Genomic DNA, 21367 nt, shown 5'->3' on the forward strand with positions numbered 1-21367 from the left:
GAGTTATAGATTTTAGAATCCAATAAAATCAGTTGAAAATACTACAGCGAAAATTTTAAATTGCGGTCAATAGGTAAAACCATTAGTGACAATCGGTCACTTGCAGGTTGAGTTTCTAAGGTCATAACAGTCAATTCAATTTATCCAGGCCCGTGGACCCGACTGGATGGGCGTGGCAGAGTCATCCTGCCTCTCTCTGGTGCTGAACAGGAGCTGCAGAGAGCTACTTTTACCACTTACACAGTGCTATGGGGCAAGAAGATGCAAAAACAGAACAATGGGGTGGTTGCTGATGTCAGTCGAAGGTCAGATGGAGTTCCCTCCAGGTTCAGTGTTGAGTGAAGGGGTTTGTGACCAACGAGCCTTGGCATCGGTAACCTTTAGGAAAAAGTACTTCAACATCCGGTGGCCCTGAGAAACAAGGAAGCTGCCTGTGACTTTATGAAAGGCAGGATTACAGTTCTACAATGCACCAGACAAATGGATTTGGGTGATCCCACGGAGGGCCTCATAGACAGCAATTGTTCAGATTTAGAGCGTTGTTTTACCTCCTGTTGGCAGGGGACTAGTGTAACTAGTACAGGGGAGGCTGAGGTTGCTCCAGGCTGCCACGGAAGTCCCTCTGTCTCAGGGACCTAAGAGATAGACTAGGATGGACCTTCAATAGGGCCATTCCAAAGGTTTTGCCACAGGTGCAGATTATCACCCTTTTGCTTTGTGCAAGTCCTGTTGTCGCAGAAACGGGTTTCTTCATTTATCCTATTTGATGCAGCTTGTTCAGAACTGAGGCTCTGTAGTTAAAGGTTCTAGATAGATTGAGGGGCATTAGGGGTGCGGGTGCAAGTGGCCAATGTGCTGCTTGCCCCAACGGCTAATCCGTCCCTGAGACGACCACATTCAGGGATGTAGGCCATCTTGTCTACACATAACCCTCTATTCTGCTACTTTTGAAAATGGCAGAACCTTTCTTTCAATGTAGAGACCAGGCTGCCCATCCTGGAGGTGTGATTAGCTTTCTAGTGGCTTACACCTCCTTAACTATATAATTTCCCGCCTGCCCAATACAAATATGTCTGGGGCAGGGGGAGGTCTAGTTCCTCCTCTGAGAGTAAGCCCTGATGCATATCAGAGGAGGTGCAGCCTTTGAAGCTCCCCGACTGGATGACCCATTTGAGATAATCTCCTTTTATTTCTCATATTCTCTTCCTGTGCATGCTGGCATGTCAGACATTATCCCTATTGACTTATGTTCTCCCGATGTTGTAAGGGGATATATTGGTGTGTTTGTACATTGCAGCCTTGAAAAAGTCACGGGATATTGCACTTGTGCGACGAAACACGTGTCGACTGCTACTGTCTAAAGAGATCTTTCAGCCTGGACATACACAGGAAATAAAGAACAAGAAAACTTACATATGTCCAAGATAATTTATGCTTACTTCTTCACTTTGATTTCTGATCCAAAAGTTATTGTTTTGATGTGTTCTGGGAATTTGTTAAAAGTTTTGAATGTATTTGTTGGCCTTGGTCACGAAGATTTTTAAGGAGCTGGGTGGTTCTCCCCACCCTGCAAGGACCATCACCCAGATATTACTACCCTGAATAATTAACTAGTGGTATTCTCCTTAGTGGCGCCCTAACACGAATAGACCACTGTAGCTAGTCATTTACCATTTAGTTGAGTAGCAATAAAGATCTGTTATTCAGTGCCTTGATACCCTTGGGCGATACGTGTGCTTCACAAATACAAATGAATGAATGAAAGTGGTTTATTAGTCAATTAACACTATAAATATTGAAAGAATCATAAATTCTTGCATGTTTTGCTAATATTGTCTAAACTTACTATACCTCAGAGCAACCGTTGCACATCTTAATTAAAAGACAATTTCATTATTTGCTTCCCTTCATCATTATACAAGTAAAAAACACAGTATACTAAAGGTTAAGAGAGACTGGATGAGGCAAACCAATAAGAACACCTACCTACAGTTCTAAAAGTAATTCCTCATAAGCCAGTTTTTTCTCTGAATGGCAAGAATTTATATACCTGACTGTGGCTAGATTTAAATCTACTGGTAAATTGCCAGTGTGCAAGACTATAATACAATCGAAGTGCCAATGTGTAAGACTACAGAGCAGATAAAGTGCTCATATGAAATAAATAACTGCTTGTTAAGAAAATATGTCCATCACTTGATGGGAGAGGGAGCAGCTTCTATCGCTTTCCCTATCAGCTCATCCTTACACATCAATTTACCCATTCACATTTATTTACAACACTTGGCTAGATTGATCAAGCCTCTCATCAACTTCTTAGCAGCCCAGACCAACAGAACCATGTATCCACTGATTACTTATGGAATCAAATCAAATAAAATGAAATCTTTATTGTTTTAGTTACTTAAAACCATAAAAATATACTACAAATAATTCTAATAAATGTAAAAGAGTTATACAAAGGAGATTTCTTATTCTTTTAAAAACATCAATTGCTTCACAATACTTTAAATGCATTGCACATTTAAACGTGAAAAGTGACAATTGCAATAAAATCAAGACACAGTCATCTTTTTTTATAAAACTCAGTCCCAAGGGGTCCTGCTAGGGTACAACCTTAATTTATGGTGCTTTTTAGCATATTAGTGTAAATCCGTAAGCAGTAAAAAGATGGTCATTGTAAAACATTAGTCCTCCGTTTTCCTATTCTGTTTCTCCCCTTGGATCTGTCTTGATTAATTTACCATACAGAGTTAGAAATGTTACCAGGTTACAATTCAGCTGTGGGTGATTGGATCAAGGCATTTTAATATAGCTGTTCTGCAGGTGTAAATTCCACTTTCAATAAAATGTTTTTTCAATAACCAAATGCAATGTGATTTTAAGTTAGGACAGACGCAGCTTAGATGAATTAGATCCTGCTTTGGTGCACCGTAAAGACTGCATGCTTTAGAGTCTTTATATTGCCAACTTGGCTGATCAGCATTTGATGGAATTGTACCAAGATGTAGATGTAGACGTATTATAAGTTTGTTTTCAAATGCGGTGCATACGTCTGGCCAAGATGCGTTGCCGGTTTCAATTTTGTGTATGATTGCAGGACCATCCATGCGTGAGATCACTTACTCAGGCTTATTTTGTCCTCCATTAGTGAGTGCTTTGTATCCGCTTTCTTTAGCACGAGCTGAAAGGAATAAAATGGGACATTCAATTGCCAGTATTTGGGGTAGACGGATTCTGGGTCTTTACACAGCGCAATGTTGATTGGATTTTGCCTGTTAGTCCAGATTTAATCCGAGTTTTTATAGTTATATATCGCCTTTGCACGAGCTGTTACTGCAGCCCAAATTCTAACATCACCTGTGCTGGGGAGGAGTTGCGTGGTAGGGAGAATATTATCTTGTAAGCTTTTTTTTGTAAAGCATCCTGGTTTGCTGAGTCTTTCCAGTGATGGAATCACTGCACATCCCCCCAACAGCCACCCAGGACCGGACCTGTACTTCTGTCATGTTTTTGAAAACTGTCAGGAACTGCACCGACCTAATATTCAACATTATGGGGTATATTCACAAGAACGTGTGCTAAACCTCACCAAAAATGCTAACGCAACTTTACACATCGCAGCCCATCGCGGGAAAAGTTACCCTGTGTTAACGTGGAATTCACAACACGGCGGTAGCATGCGATAGTTCGCTGAAAACGCGGCCAATGTCTGCAATACAACCACCCCGATGGAGATAAAAACACAACACCAGAAAACTTGCGATGAGCCTGTAGGAAGGTGGAATCTGACTGCATGGTTGCCCACACTTTTTTCCTGGTGTTTGAATGGTTTTTGACTAGTCTGGCTGGGATCCTGCTATCCAGGACCCCAGCCTATCTGCTTACTCCCTTAAATGACTGGTGTGCATATTAGATGCACTTGTGATTGGATACTGTGGTACCTTATGAGCCCCTAGTATATGCTACCTTAGGTACCAAGGGCAAGGGTACTTCACAGGCCTACCAGGGGATGAAGCATGTATTATGCCACCCCTGGGAAGCAGATTAAATCTGACACCACAGGCCTGCCACTGCAGCCTGGGTGCAGTACTGTTAGCACTGAGGTATAGGTTTCTATATCTCACCATACACACACATATAAACCTATCAGCCACCCCTATGGCAGGCCCTATCAATCCTGAGGGCAGGGTGCTTGGTTTACAATGTGAGGGGGCGCCTCTGCCTGAGCAGGGCCCCTCTGCAGTTGGCAGGGTCTATTCCATGTGGCTGTTTGTGGATGCGGTTAAACCATATACTCTTAAGTGCACTATAACCTCCCGGTTAATGCTAACTTTGCAATGACTGCATCAAAACATGTCGTGTTTGGTGTCAAACAACTTGGAATCATACCCCCACACCAGTAACTGGTGTGGGAGTATGATCCCACCTTTCTAGAGGGGACGACATGTACCTACTGTGGTAACACGGTAGAAATCTGAAAGAGCCCTGGCATCACAAAATGGATGCCAGCAGCACAGACACTGGGCTGCTCTCCTGCTGCTGACTGAAACTCGCAGTGGAGGAGGCCCAACATTAGGCATCCTGTCACAGGGAGGTGTCACTACCTTCCAGACAGGATTTAGTGTTTTGGGGCTGGGTGGGTGCAATTCTAGAGTGCTTTGAAGTCCTGCACTGGGGGAGCAGTAGGCTTCTCTGTGCATATGCCAGCTCAAACCGGTTCTTGGGCTACCTGTCCCTGTACTGGTGCGAAACTGGACAAAGGTAAGTGGGTGTAACCACCCCCTCCCCTGACCCTCCCAGAGGAGTGGTCCTAGAGCTAGTCCCTCCTCTATCTTCTGTATAAGATAGCAAACTTTGCCATTGCAAAACAGATAACCCTGGACGACGCTCTACAAAGAAGAATCCTGGCCCTTCGATGTTCCACTACCTTTGGAAGACAGAAGAATCTCCCATGGAGTCAAGGAGTGACTCCCCTGCTTGGCAGGCAGCAGAAACTCTAATCAACGGTCGCAAACTTTCCCGCTCCCGCTGGAGTTCGAAGTCCCTGCAGCCCCAGAAGTGGATTTCCTGACTTCTTGACAGCCATTGTGAATCCCCAGCAGAGCTGAGGTGAGTGGACCCCAAGAGTGATGAGGAACAGCAATACCTGGGTACCGTGCACTATTGTCAAGTGCAACCCCTTCACGATATTCTACGAACTTGTGCTTTGGACCACTTATGGCCCAAGTCTCCAGCAGACTTTGCTGCGAAAATCAGAGGCTTACCCCATCCCGAGTGATCGTGGGCTCCTGTGAAGCATATCCTCAAGAGGCATCCTTGTGATCCCTTGCCCGTTGGCTTGTGGGTCCCCTGAAGACTTTCTGATCAACTCAAAGGGCTCCTCTAGTTGCTCCAGGTCTGCCCTCACTCACCCTTGCCGGGTGAGTCCCTCAGACCTTGCTGAAGACAGCATGGGACACTCCGAATCCAGCTGCTGGTCATCGTCGATCCTTCCTGGACTTTGTGAGCGAAGAGTCAAAACACCCTTGATCACCTGAAATCACCCGACATCCGTGGGCATCCATCTTCCTGGCCCCGGGTCACTGTCAAGTGACTGTGAACACTGTCCCTTCAATTTTCAGGTCATCTGCATCTAGAATCCAGCCTTGTATTCCACCGGACACTTCTTCAGTCTTCGCAAGCAGCAAGTCTTCTGTGGTCTCCATAGAAAACAGCGACGCGACCCGACACCAAAAGACATCTATGCACCCGGCTTCCCTGGGTGAGGTAACTCGTGCACTCCGGTGCCCTAGTGTGTGTTGGCCCTCGAATTACTTACCTTGTAAGTGGCTTGCTTGTAGACTTCCTCGAAGTACCCTAAAACTTTAAAAATCTAACCGCGACTTGCTCCATTATAATCAATAGGGAACCCGTGGCTGTGTTCACACACTGCATGTGTCTCCCGTGGGTCTGTTACTTACCTGCTTTCACTGCAGTAGTGGAGCCCCAGCGATTCTACAGGCCCTAGGCCTTGTTATTCTGCAAGTCGACTTTCCTAAATCTCTTTTTTTAGTAAATGGTCTGGTACGCCCCTAGGGCCCCAGCCATATTTGTGCTTAACTTATTGTGAAACGGTGATATTTGAATGTGTTCCTGGCTTCTAATCTCATAAACAGATTAGTAGAGTGTGTGTAGTAATAAATACAGATATATTTGATATATATACCTGTGTGGTGTCCTTTCATTTGGTAATTCAAGAGATTATAACGTAAAACAAGCTGTTTTACATTGCTCTGAGAATTAGCCTGAAGGCTGCTCTCCACAGCTACTACTAGGATAGCTTTCTTTAAAAGGTTGTCTTAAACCTATCTACCAAAAGAGTCGAATTGGACTGGTGTAAGGTGGCCACTATAACTAGTGACCAGCATATGCCAGGCCAACTTCTCACAGAGCCCATCTGCGATGAGGAAAGCAGGGGTAAGCACCACCAGGACCGCGAAACACACGGCTGGTGGTAATAAGCACAACAAAATCCTGAAAAAGTAAGACGGACCAAACAGAAAACAACAGCCAACCACAATGGAGGCAACCCGAGCCAGCAGACAATCCCACCAAACCCATTGGCAACAAAACATTGTACATGGCAGGCCAACTTGGACAAGAGGAATGTAGCCCGAGAGCAGAGGAGGACAATGGAAGAAAACCAGAACTCCAGCAATGATGCGAAAGGCACAAACAAGCACAAACACGCCAACAACAAGAAGGCAGCAATGCACACCGGAGGTGGGAGTCCAGCGCCACACCAGGAGCTGGATGACATGGATGAAATGGTGTCCACTACATCAGTCTGGAGATGGTGGCAGGACTCGTGGACCGGAAACTGCACCAAACCACAGAAACAACAGCAACAGGGCTGTGCTCCCTTTTGTGGTGCAGGCTGTGGTCCGACTTTGCACCAGGTCAGAGCACGTGTTATTTTTCCTGCTGCTAAAGCACCTTATCACCGGTTTTGTGTTCTTATCGCAGTTCTGGCTGGTCGTTGTGAGTGTTGTTGTTACGGCTTTGGGCATGGGAACGCCTACTCTGCATCTCATTAGCGATAGTTGCGGAGGTCTTCTGTGGCGATGTTTTTTGCGGCTGCTATCGCGAGTAAACTGGTGCTGTGGGCTGTTAACAGCTTGTGAATGGGGTGATCGATTTATCGCAACTTTGGATGCAATAAAGTGCAGTTAACTTGGCGATAGCTCCTTGTGAATATCCCCCTATGTTTCTTGGGTCCAATGACTCAATCAGTGCAGTCTGCAGGTCCTGATTCCCAGATGAATGAACTCTATTCTCTATAGACTTAGTCGCTGATTAGCCAGTATCAACAGATGCATATGACGTGCTGTAGAGTCTCGATCTCCTGATGGCATAGTCGGCAGCTCGTGTCATTGCCTAGGGTGCCTTTCCTCAATTTTGTCAGGAAGTCTAATGTAGGTATCTCACCAAGTCTGAAGTCCAAGAATGACTGTTTGACCTTCCAGTGGTAAGGCGCTGCAAGTGGTGATTCTCTTAGGGATGACCAACACCAGCCACCCATGTAGACGCCTGGTTAACCTTTCTTTATCTGCAGTCCAACTTTACAGTTTAATCTACTTGTTTACCATTTTCTTTAAGGCTTGTCCAGATATATCACAGACTAATAGATCACCCAATTCTAGCATCCTAATACTATTCTCAAGAAATTTCTTGTAGGCACCACTCCCCCGTTGTCAATTAATTTCAGACCAAACTCGATTAGCCAGCATATCGTCGGCAGCTGCACGCAGTTTGTGGCACAGCTTTAAAAATGCCATATTGCCTAACATTATCTCTGATCCATACGTAAGGGTTGGTATCAGTTTGGCCTTCACTACTGTGCTCCCAGGGGTTTCAGGTCATGGCCTCGGATGGATCTTGCCAATTATGAGAATGCATGCTTGATTGCCTGCACTTTCCCCTTAATCACCTTTTTCTGCAGGGTAAATGTGCCACTTTCTTATTTTTTCACCCCTAAACAAACACAAGTGGCTGCCTCATCAATTTTGTTTGCACTGAGATGCCACTTGTGATTAACTTCCAAACAATTCTTATCTGCATATATATCAAGGCAGTTAAGAAGCCTTTGAAGGCCTATTTGAGTGTTACTGAGTAGAAGTAAATCATCTACATAGAGGATGTTTGACAGCTGATGACCACCCAAACTGGGTGCATGAGCTGCCTGCCCACCTAACTCTGTGGAAGGATCTACGATGTATAAGTTGAACAGAAGGGGGCTATGATGCAGCTTTGTTTCAGGCCTGCTGTAGTTTGAACTTTCTTTGATACGTGAGTACCATCTCTGATTTTTATCATGACCTATGTATCCGAGGATGTCCGGTGAAAACCCCATCGCTGGAGCTTGGCCCATAGCATGTTACGTTGAACACAGTCAAAGGCTGCCTTAAAATCTACAAAACACACTTGAAGCAATGTGCTGTTGCCTTTGCTCTATTTAAAATGAGACCCAAAGTCATGAGATTGGTTACAGTGCCTTGACCCCTTATAAAGCCCGTTTAGAGCGAGTTTCCCATTTTGATACGCCTAGAATGCCAGATCGTGTAATAGCAAAGTAGAAACATATTTAAGCTCTACAAACATGAGAGGAATTAGATGCTAAATATTAGGCGAGTGTGCCAGTCCTCCTTTAAAAACCGGATGGAATATTTAGTCTCTCCAGCTTTCAGGTATAATACATTTGCCAAAATGTAGTTAAACATTGGGGCCAAAAAGGCTGCTCACCTTGATGTAGAATGCTTAAAGAGTGCCTGTGGTAACCCATTTGGGCCGAGTGCACAATCAGCCCATGACTTTTTAATAACTTTCTCTACCTCCCCCGAGATATATACATATGTTGCCAGGTTATCTTTGTAGGGCCATTGAAAGCTTATTACGTCCAAAGAACTTTCCTTAAAGTGTAGTTTTAGATATTGAACCCACTCCGCCTGACTGATGTTTTTCATTATTCGCTGCCCCAGAACCTTTCTCGATGTTATTGATGAGCTTCCAGAATATTTTTAAGTCGTTTATTGTTGTGGCATGTAACAGCTGGGCCCATAATGTTTCATGTTTGGCTTTTTTATCCACCCAAATCATTTTTTAAGCAACATTTCTGAGTGCGCAAGTGTTTTAGTAATTCTGTGTCCCGTAAATTTTGACGTAATTATCGGACGAGCTTGTCTACCTTATTTTTTGCTTTTCAAATATGAATTTGCATAATTATATTTTTACAATGAGCATAGGGAGCTCCTTTATTCCGACTATTATCTTAATAGGTTTTGATCAAATTATTGGTGAATATCTCCCATTCCACTGTCAGATTAGAGGCAGTTGGAACTAAATCCTCCAGGCCTACTACAGTTTCCTCTGCTTAGCTCTTAACTGTGCTTGGTGACCACTTGAGACGTTTCAAATTTCCTGTTTCAATGTCCCCCTGTAGCATAGATACCGCTTCGTGTTCACCTATGCTTGTATCTACTGTTATCACCAGGGGATTATGGTTGCTTTCCACATGAAGGACAATGCTAAAATCGCATATCCGCTTAAATAGGGACAGCGTGTCGAGTTTGTACTCTAGAATGGAGACTACATTGCCCCAGACTCTTGTCCAGGAAGGAAGGAAGGATGTAACCTGACTTCTGACCATTCAGAACCAGTAGGCCCATTAGCTCACAGGATCTGATTATCTCTTCTCCAATTTTATCCTTCTGTTTTTTTTGGTGGAAATGCTTTAGGTGGCATTACTTGCACAGGGAGGATTCGAACTGCGTCCGTGTGTTCATCAGTTGGCTGATGGAATAAGTTGAGATTAAAGTCTCCTGTGACTAGCCAGTATGGTTTGTGATGAATATCTTTTAACTGGGTTCATTGAGCGACCATTCTTCTAGCTATGGCTGTTTTTTTCCTTGGATTGTTCTATAAATTAACAAGAATGATGGATTCTTCAGGATTGTTAGTCCAACCATCTATTTTCAATGCCAGCATACCTGGATCGTCCACTTACAGTTCTAGGATCTTAACCGATAGGCTAGTATTGAGGTACACTGTCAGGCCACCTTTCGCCCTTCCAAAGGTACTACTTCTTTTGGCCAATTTTGTGTGTTCTTTATATCCAAACAAGGGAATGATATCTTGAGCCCAGGTTTCCTGGAACATTGATATATCGAATGAACCCAGATATCATACAACTGCTGAGTCTGTGACTTTAGTCTGCAAACCGCTGATATTCCAGGAACAGATCGTCAGCCACCCTGTTTGCGTGCAGGTATCCACCCCGCCACTCAGGTATTAGTGCTCCCACCTCGCAACAAGGCTGTAGGTAACCAACTCCAGGTGTTTTGGTGTTCTTGATGAATTGCAATTCTTCACTGCATACCGGATTCAACTTAATCAGTTACACTAATTATCACCTTTGTGAAGTCCGGGCACTTTTATTACAACCCCTAAAGGATTGACCACCTTTTGCTCCTCTTATTACTGAAAATGTGGTCACTAGGTGCTCATATAGGGGTGGACCTATTAATCACACATGTTAGTATCTGTCCCTCTGATGTGCTATTACTTCAACCCCCAAGGCATTTAAATAATTTCTCTTCTACAAAACCTGGGACGAAAGGCCCAGTGTGGTAAAGGTTATTGGGATCCATATGCTGTCGTTATTTTGACACAGCAAACAAATGATGGCAAGAATGCTGACAATGCAAACATTCTCCCCCAGTCAAAAGATCTGGGTTAAATCCATTGTTCTTTTGCCCACTATGCCACCCCAGTTTGGACCCATCCATATGCAAATCAGTCTTGACCCTGTGCCTCATGGGAACAGTCCAGATCGAACTGCCAGGCCAGGTCCTCCCTGGACCGGAAACAAGTATCCTGGGACCGGTTTCAGGGTATGTCACCCTTCTTCAGACAGGCTAGCTTGAATGTTATGTTATGTTATGTTATGTTATGTTAGGAACATTTGTAGTGCGCACAGCTGCCCCAGCTAAGGGGCGTCCTGGCGCATGACAAGGTAAAACACAGCTAACACTGAGCATGGAAACAGAGAAAAGGGTGCAGCTAGTAAGAGGGAAAAAATTAAAACAGGAAGGTTTTTATGGCTTTACGGAACAAAAGAAGGTCTTCCATCGAGTGAATCTCAATCGGAAGAGAGTTCCAAAGCACTGCTGCTTTTACCCGGAAGGACCGGCCACCAGCTCAGCTGAGCTTAAACCTCGGGACCACAGCGAGCGCTTGGCCCAGTGATCTAAAAGAGCGGGTCGGAACATAGCAAGAAAAGAGATACGAGAGGATCTGGGGGGCTGATCCCTTCAAGATCTTAAAAGCCAGACATAAAACTTTAAAATGAATTCTTGTCTTAACCGGCAGCCAATGCAAAGATCGAAGGGTACTAGAGACAGAGCAGGACCTGGGCAAGCCAACTATGGCTCTAGCTGCGGCGTTTTGGACACGTTGAAGGCGGGTGATTTCTGCCTGGTTTACCCCTACCAGGAGAGAGCTGGCATAATCCAGACGAGATATTACTGTTGCCTGAACCACCAGCTGCCTGGTAGGGGGGTCAAAAAACTTCAGGACAGGTCTTAAGCCCCGAAGGACCCCAAAACAGCAGGCCGCGGTTTTCTTAGTGTGCCCGACGAAGCTAAGAGTGGGATCCAACCACACTCCCAAATTTCTCAACTCCTTTACCGGAATTGGAGACGGCCCAAGCTCCGGAGGCCACCATCTGTCCCCCCAGAGTTCCTTCCCCTTCCCGACAACCATGACCTCGGTCTTCTTGGCGTTGAGCTGGAGACAGTTGGCATTCATCCAGCTCGCCACCGCCCTCAGTCCGCTCTGGAACCTAGGGGCATCCTGCTCAGCATCCCCGCTGATAGTAACCGCTAGCTGAGTGTCGTCGGCATATGAGACCATAGTCATGCCCCACTGCTTGACGACATCAGCCAGCGGTCTCACGTAAAGGTTGAATAACGTGGGACTCAGCGAGGATCCCTGCGGCACCCCCAGGCCCAGAGGATGGAATTTGGACTGGTACGGTGGTATGGCAACGCAGAAGGAACGGTCGTCGAGAAAGGAACGGAACCACTGTAGGGCGAGCCCACCAATGCCTATCTCCTCCAGGCGATGCAGAAGGATGCGGTGTGAAACAGTATCGAAGGCGGCGCTCAGGTCTAATAATACTAGCGCTGCCGTCTGTCCCACATCCAGCACCATACGCAGGTGTTCGGCCATGGCGAGAAGGGCTGTCTCCGTGCTGTGCCCAGCACGGAACCCGTTCTGGGTAGCATCCAGAATGTTGGCTCGGGTAAGATGGTCAGAAAGAACCTGGTTGACGTGGGCCTCCACAGCTTTTGCCGGCCAAGGGAGCAAGGAAATGGGCCGGTAGCTCTCCGGTTTTAAAGGATCCAATGAGGGTTTCTTCAGGATAGGAGAGACCACTGGCCGCTTCCATTTAGCTGGAACCGTGCCCATAGCCAGCGAGATGTTAATCAGGGAGCATACCATGGAGCGTCCCACAAAAGACTGGTCCCTGAAGAGGGCAGGTCTTAACGGATCCAAAGGTGATCCAGATTTGATTTTCTGGGCCAACCTATCAAATCCCTCAGATAGAAGCAGGGGAAGAGAGTCCATAGTGGGGAGGCCAGGGATAATATCCAGAGCCCCCGGTGGTGGCCCCGTACAGGGAAAAGCCCGGTAGATGCCCTGCACTTTCTCCAGAAAGAAAGATGCCAAAGCCTCACAGTGAGAGGTAGAAGCCGTTGCCGGGGAGGAAATTCTTTTTGCCAAAAGATCTTTGAGGGCCTTAAATATGGATTTAGACAGGTTAGTACTGTTGCGGAATTCTACCGAGTAGAACGCCGCTCGGGCTCTACAGATGGCGCGGTGATAAACCTTAACGGAAGCCAGATACAACGCTTTCTTGGCAGTATCATAAGACCTCCGCCACTCTCTCTCGGCCCGCCTACAGCTCCCTTTCAAAGCACGAAGGGCGCTGTCATACCAGGGGCTCGACTCTCTGGAGCTAAGTTTGCTTGCCATGATGGGAATCAATGAGTCAAGCGCCCTGGTAATCCACTGACAGAACTGGTCATAACCCATTTCTACGTTGTCCAAGGGTCCTAGCGGATCTACAGCCAAAACGTGGTGTAGGTCCTCTAACCTAAGTTTGTTCCAGTGCCTTCTAGGGACTAATCTAGCTGGGCGAATAGAGGGGATCTCAGGCAAAGGGGCCCGGATAGCCACTAAAAAGTGGTCCGTCCACCCTAGGGGTGAGATGGAAGAGACTGTGGCTTCCGTTAGATTGGTAAAAAAGGAGTTCAGTGTATGCCCTCCTACGTGGGTGGGTTGTAATACCTTTTGAGACAGCTGAAGGGCCTCGAGATCAGCTAGAATATTGATGACAGCCGGCACGCTCTGATTGTCAAAATGGAGGTTGAGATCTCCCAGGATGGAGAAATTGGCGCAGCCAATTTCCAGAGAGCTAACGGCGTCAGGGAAAGCTTCTCTGAACGCAACGTCGCTGCCTGGGGGTCGATATACCACCATCCCCGAGATCGAGAACTGGGGGCTGATCAAGATCTTAAAAGAGACGCTTTCGCACCCAGCAATATATAGGGCATTCCAGCTACAGGAGAAGCTAGATTTAACAGCAAGGGCAACACCCCCTCCTCTAGTTGGACGATTTAGAGTGAAGATGGAGTACTCAGGGGGGAAGGCCAGGTTAATAATGTCTGCGTCGTCCTCCTGCAACCAGGTTTCCGTGATGGCAAATATATCTGGGGTCTCATCCTGCATGAGGTCCAAGATGGCTTGATGGTGTTGCACCAAGGACCTGACATTCAGGCTAAGTATTCGAAGTACATGCGCCAAGTCATTGCTCCGAGAGGCGGTAGTGGAAGGCCTCTGGCGGATGTGAACGGGAGAGGCAAGTGCCCGTCTCTTGCAGGCAAACCAATATGGGCCGCTTAGAGGATGGATATGTCCCTGATCACACTTCGGAATGGTCAGTCCAATGGACCGCAGAGTCTCATTGGAGTAGGTGATCATCACAACACCAGAAAGAAAAGTGCCAAAGAGAAACCCGCTGCGCCCCGCGCGTCCCAAGCGCGGACGGGCGCAGACGGGCAGGACTCTGGCAAGACTCCGGCTAAGCGACGGCGTCCCACTGCGCGACCCCGCTGCGCGGGGGAGAGCGACTTTAAATAGGCGTCCCGCGAGGCTGTCCGAGCGCAAGAACGCTCACAATGGCACCCGCCGGGAGATGTAGTGCCCAAACAAAGATGGCGCCCAACCAGGACTACCCCCGTGACCCGGACCCACCAAAACGGCGGTGTTTTTTCAATCTATTATGTGCGATAAGAGGGAGGGGGAGTGGTCCCAGTTAAAAGCAGGGACAAGTAAATTAAATTAAACACAAATGCAAAAAATGGGAATTTTTAAAATAACAGAGCGCTAGCAGCAGCGCGAGCGCAGCTATGCAGGTACCTTATCCAGTGGCACAGTGAGCAAGGGACCCATGTCTGGGCATACCCATCCCACTTAGGGCAAAAAGTGTTACAGCAAACAAATGATGGACAGAATGCTGACAATGCAAACATTATTCCCCAGTCAGAAGATGTGGGTTAAATCCATCATTCTTTTGCCCACTACGCCAACCCAGTTTGGACCCAGCCATAGGCAAATCAGTCTTGACCCTGTGCCTCATGGGAACAATCCAGAACGAGCTGCCAGGCCAGGTCCTCCCTGGACCAGAAACAACAAGCATCCTGGGACTGGTTTCAGGGTATGTCACCCTTTTTCAGCCAGGCTAGCTTGAATCTAGTGGCACAGTGAGCAATGGGGATCCACGTCTGGGCATACCCATCCTACTTAGGGCGAAAAGTGTTACAGCAAACAAACGATGGACAGAATGCTGACAATGCAAACATTATTCCCCAGTCAGAAGATGTGGGTTAAATCCATCGTTCCTTTGCCCACTACGCCACCCCAGTTTGGACTCAGCCATAGGCAAATAAGTCTTGACCCTGTGCCTGATGGGAACAGTCCAGACCGAACTGCCAGGCGAGGTCCTCCATGGACCGGAAACAAGCATCCTGGGACCCGTTTCAGGGTATGTCACCCTTCATCAGCCAGGCTAGCTTGAATCAAGTGGCACAGTGAGCAAGGGACCCACATCTGGGCATACCCATCCCACTTAGGGCGAAAAGTGTAGCAGCAAACAAATGATGGACGGAATGCTGACAATGCAAACATTCTCCCCCAATCAAAAGATCTGGGTTAAATCCATCGTTCTTTTGCCCACTACGCCACCCCATGTGGGACCCAGCCATATGCAAATCAGTCTTGACCCTGTGCCTCAAGTGAACAGTCCAGACCGAACTGCCAGGCCAGGTCCTCCCTGGACTGGAAACAAGCATCCTGGGACCCGTTTCAGGGTATGTCACCCTTCATCAGCCAGGCTAGCTTGAATCCAGTGGCACAGTGAGCAAGGGACCCACATCTGGGCATACCCATTCCACTTAGGGCGAAAAGTGTTGTATCAAACAAATGATGGACGGAATGCTGACAATGCAAACATTCTCCCCCAATCAAAAGATCTGGGTTAAATCCACTGTTCTTTTGCCCACTACGCCACCCCATGTTGGACCCAGCCATATGCAAATCAGTCTTGACCCTGTGCCTCATGTGAACAGTCCAGACCGAACTGCCAGTCCAGGTCCTCCCTGGACTGGAAACAAGCATCCTAGGACCGGTTTTGGGGATTCACCCCTCTTCAGTCACAATCTCTGAGTGCTCAATGGTAGTAGTGGAGATCGGTCTAACAGATTTTGCCAGAGTAACCTTTTTATCAAATTACCTTTCGCAACCAGGGGCTGGCTTCACCCTTGATGTATACTACTCCGCAGGATCCTTCCCTAAGTGGAGTATGTCTTCCTGTTGTGTTATTGACGAGGTGGGTAAGTTTCCTATGGCCCGGGTGGGTATATATTCCTTTCCTTCCTTGCTCGTTTGCTTTCTCTTTTAGTATGTCGGTATACCATGAAGATTTTTATCATTCACATTCAAGACTTCAGTTGGCTCTTTTTGATGCCTAATGTGGGTTTCCTTATTTTGCTCCCCTTCCTCCGTGCGTTCTTGTCCAGCCAGACCTTGGGGAAGATCTTCCTGTCCCCTTTGGCTGCCATCACCATGATTTTAAATTCCTCATTTTGTGTCATGGGAAGAGGTGTGGACTGAACCTCAGACGCAAGTAATTGCGCTAGTCTATCTAACACTTCCTTGAAAGACCAAATTGTGAAGTCATTGAGGTGAGTTATTTGAACCTTTGTGATCAGAGAGTTTAGTTTTTCAAGTTTCTCATCAATTCCTGACACGAAGATTGACATTGTGTTGAGTAAATCCACCTAAATGTCCATTTTGTTGGAGTGATGTCTCAGCACAGAAACTGTTGCTTGCATTGAGTTTACTATGGCAGGCCACAAGCTAGAGTAGATGTTACTAGAGTGCGATGTAGTTAAACATTCGTCTATCTGTACTCTCTGTTTTTGCTCTCTCTCTGGAGTAGCTCTCAGGATACCCTTGTGGTCCACTCCAGGCAGCTTAAGATGCTCTGCTTTGTTGGGCATGAATTGAGGGAATAAATAGAGCTTAAGAGAGTTTGCCAGTGCGTCTGAACCACTCTTTTGCCGATTAGTCCCACCTCCTATCGTGGTGTGTTGACGCTCATAATCTGTCTGTCCTGCCCACCCCTCCAGAAGCTCTGGTGCCATACTGATGGGCCTCACATCATTGGGCTTACATATCTAGCAGTATGAATGTGATTATATATTTTGTAAAATTGTGATGTTTGGTGATAGGGGGATGCAGGGGGGCTCCACCACTCTCTGCTGTTATGGTCAGGCCATGACATGGCTATGGTTCCTGCTAGTCACACCTAATTGCAGCATGCCAATTGTTTACTTATTGAGTGAAAAAGGTCAGTTATCTTTGATATTTTGGGTTGATCCTTTGACTCTTTATCCATCTCTATGGGCAGCCACAGTATCAAACTGCCATTGCATTGGGGGCTGGCTGATAACTTAAGGCTGGAATCAAGGTCAAGCTCAGAGTCATTTTTGGTGCTACTACTTGCCAAGGCAGAAGGGAGCCCCTTCTCTGTCTAGTTTGTTTTGTTTCTTGACCTCCCTTTTGCTGTTACTTCTCCTGACACAGACTCTCGCTTTCTTTTGTTTTCAATTTGTATCTTGCCACATGTTTTAACAGATCTCATCTTTGCTGGTTAGTTAGAGTAATAGTAGGCACTGATGGCGATACCAGTCACATTATTATTATAACAGGCAGCACTAGGTGCCTTTTTTGCACTTATTTCCTTTTAACCAATCTTGCCCCTTGCATTCATAGGACACTCTGTCTCAAGAGTGACCCTTTAAGCAATTTAATTCCAGAGCAGTAAGATGCAGCCCTTCTGTCCACTATGTCTATGTGCCCTAGGTGCCCTTTTCAAATTAATTGTCAGGGGGAGCAGGTGATTGGCAAGGTATGGCACTGTCCAATAGACTCCTATAGTAGGCTTGAAAGACAGCGGCCTGTTGAGAGTGAGGCAATAGGATAGCCCAAGGCTGTGACGAAAGGGCTACAGTGTAGCAAGACTTGAGGCACAGGAATGCAAGCTGAGGCACAGGAGGAATACAGGCTGAAGCCAAGGAGGGCTGAGCTGGAACTGAGGCACACCAGGCTGCCCACATGCCTCACCAAATCCTAGCTAGGCTGCCTCTGTTGGGGACCCAGGCTCACACTCAGCGTGCAGTAGCTACTACTGCTGTGCTCGGGCCACGCCTTACCTACTGCTTGAATCCAGGTTCAGTTCCAGATCCTCCGACAACAATGGCTGGTCCTTAATGGGTCCTAAATAACTGCTGGAGACACTGGAGCAGCCCAGCACAGCAGCCGATCCGCTGCTGGTATCCCCCCTTGACCAGGGACCACTGAAAATTGTGGTCCACCGGCAGCCGATGGATGAATGATCACAGATCGAGGGGAGGCGGGAGTGGTGGAGGTGCAGGGACTCCAGGCGATAATCCTTCCAAGCTCTGTGCCCCGAATTATGAGCTACGAACACCACAAATATTCCATCATCTGATGTCCCGAGTCCAGCATCAGAGCAAACAACAGCATCACAGCGTCACAGGAAGCAGGCTCTAGGAAGTTGACACCTTTGGACAGTTCGGTAGTAACCCAATTCATCTAAAAGGCTGGTGTTTAGGAGGTGAATGGCGGCCAATGAACTGGAGTAACAGGAGATGTGGGTAACGAGAGACACATAGCCCAGAGAGGTCACAGGGACATGAAAGGGAGACCTATGGCCAAATCTCTTCTCAATACAGAGCTTATTTATCCAGGAGATAACTGTGTCTGTAGCTCCAGCCCCAGGGTGACTTCGTCTTTGCAGTTTGCATATTAGCTTTGACCACTCTTCTCTCCTTTCACATGTTCCAATAATCTCCACCATAGACATGCATCCGGTTATGACCCGCCTTGAGGCCATAACAAATACAAAAGTTATGTTTACAACCCATGCCCTGGGTACCTCTGGTGTCATATATAAGGAACTTATAAGGGAGTAAAGTCCTTGTCAATTGAAGATGCCAAATTACACATAACAGCTTTAGAGAGACAGTGCTGGCACTAGGATCTCAATAGAGTCATAACCATAAGCATTGGAACAAAAAGTGTGGGGGTGACCATACAAAAAGGACACTTTACTACACACAGTCTGAGGAATGTTGGACAAGCCCAAAGGGATTGTGGATGGAGGAATGAGTGTGTATGGCATGTGAAAGGTGTGTGAATGGCCCATAAAGTGGCTAGCTCCTTGACGAGGCATTATGAATCACCTTCAGTAGTCATGAGTTCAGTATTCTGATAATGTTATTGATATTTGCTCATTGAACTTAGCATTCCTAGAGGTACTAAAACAAGCAATAAAAGTCTATGCTTGATTAGTGGATATCCAACAAGGAAACCTCCAAGAAATCAGAACACATCAGTGACAAAGTGAATTCTCTATGGTCTTTGCATGGTACCAAATGTGATCCGTTCCTGTGGCAGCTGGTACGCCCAGCCATGCAAGTTGCTTCTGTTTTTATTGGGAGGTGCATGAAAATGCTGGGTGGTATGAATTTTGTGGATCTGCACAGCTTACGAAATCTTCTGTTACAGAAATGTTAGAAAAATACCTATTCTTATCCAGCATTTGAAGTTTTCAAGACCTTATGAGTGGGGAAATGCCATTCTGGCTATTGTTGTTAAGGGACGTGGGAAATTATGTGAAATAAATGCCTCTTTCCTCAGTAGAGACCCGAGTCAAGCACAAAGTGAAGATATTAAATTTGAAAAATGGTTTATCAAATTTAATATCTGGTGATCACATTTAAAAAACATTCTAATATTACAAAAGCTATGGACTTGAATAAACATATTTATTTATGATGTGTTACCTTACAATCGTTTTCACCAAACGTTCAATGGATTATTGTAGTCAACTTACGGTCATTGTGTGTCAATGTCAATTTTGAGAAGTTTCCAAGAAGCTACCAGCGGGATACATTCAAAATTGCAGATCAACATTGTCCATTGTTACTTCCAAATTCAGGCACATGTGGAATATGTGGGTCTGTAAATTCTAACAAGGTGGCACAATTTTCTAATTCAATTATTTAAAGCATGGGTTGGGGTAGTGCTGGGCAAGAGCATGCTTCTGCTATTCCACAATGTAATGAGTTTTATTCATTGTGACCAAGTGTAGTCTCATGAATAAATGTATTTATCCGGTGAAATCCTAAGGACATTAACATTTTCTACCCCTGTTCTGGAATATCACCTTGCATGAGACACTCATACACTGAGCACTTATTCACTTAAGTAAATGGTAAGAATATTGGGAAAACCAAGTGTTTTCAGTGTACATCAATGCCATGAATATACGTGTCTACGAAGATGGTAATATAAGCAATACAAAGGCAACTTACGGTACATTTTAATGATGATAAATGCCTTCTAAGCACTTGTTTATCAACATGCGGTTCAATTCACACCTTTGTTTCTAATTCCAACAAAAGTGTTGTTATTGTTGGGTACAAAATGTCTGTAGGAGAAAGTGTGAACACACTCTGTGCAATGTGTGAGCATAACGGATATGATAAAGTGTACTGAAAAAATGTAAAGCTTCTGTACATGCTTACACAGATTTTATGTATGTGTAGCACATCATGGCAGAATGATGGGTTTATCAGGAAACAACCTTTACCACACAGTATTTACTACACAGTAATATTACCACGTAGGCTTTACCATGCATATGTCTTAACAACGCATGCCTTTACCACATATATGCCTTTGCCACGTAAGGCGTTACCACGCTTGCCTTTTTACATTTATTTTATTTTTTAAAGTTTTCTATAGCGCAAACATGACCACCAGGGGTATCAGAGCTCTTCACAGTAAGGCAGGGATGGATACAAGGGGTAAAAAACAGATCAACCAAACAAAAATTAGTCAAAACAGTCTCATAAAGCAAGGTGGCCTAGGGCGCAATGGAAACAATGAGCCCAAGGAAAAGTTTCTTCGTCCATAACGTTTATACTTCCTTGAGAAAGTATAGGGATAAAGTCTATGTTGCGTCCTTGGTTACAGGGGGTATCATAGCACGTTACCATATATCAATTGCAAGCGGAATGGAGCGGAGGTAATAGAGGACAGACAGATCGGCATGACAAACTTCTTTACCACACATTCCTTTACCACACATGTTTGGTAAGTATGTTGATAAGTATATATATTTATGGGCATTATTTGTTTTAAAATAATTTGATCCGTTTATATTTATATATTATATTTATAAATATATAGGGGCCGATTCTGATGGCCGATCGGACAGCTGTCCGTAGCCTTACCGTGTGACTGACATGTACCCAGAGCCGGTCCGTCCTGTATAGGAGGTACGATGCGCATAACTGCCAAAAACACGACCGACACGTAGGCTGTGAATCAAGCCCCATTCTCCGTCCGAGCCGTAACTCATAAGGAGGAACCGTGTCACCCGGAAGCAGTATCCATAGCAGTTTCCGGCATAACAAGCACGATGCGTACTTCCTACGTGCCGGACGGGTCGTCACGTACGGCACGTCACAGCACATCAAGCACATCAGCTACGATTCACACCACAAATCAATACACGGCTACGAGACGGACCAGCTTGCAGCGGGTACGAGACAGAGCAACAAGCAGCGTGTACGACGCAAACACAACATGAATCCCATCGCGCAGGTCA

The sequence above is a fragment of the Triturus cristatus genome, chromosome 4_1 (genome assembly GCF_964204655.1).
Source record: "Triturus cristatus chromosome 4_1, aTriCri1.1, whole genome shotgun sequence".
Classification (NCBI taxonomy): Eukaryota; Metazoa; Chordata; class Amphibia; order Caudata; family Salamandridae; genus Triturus; species Triturus cristatus.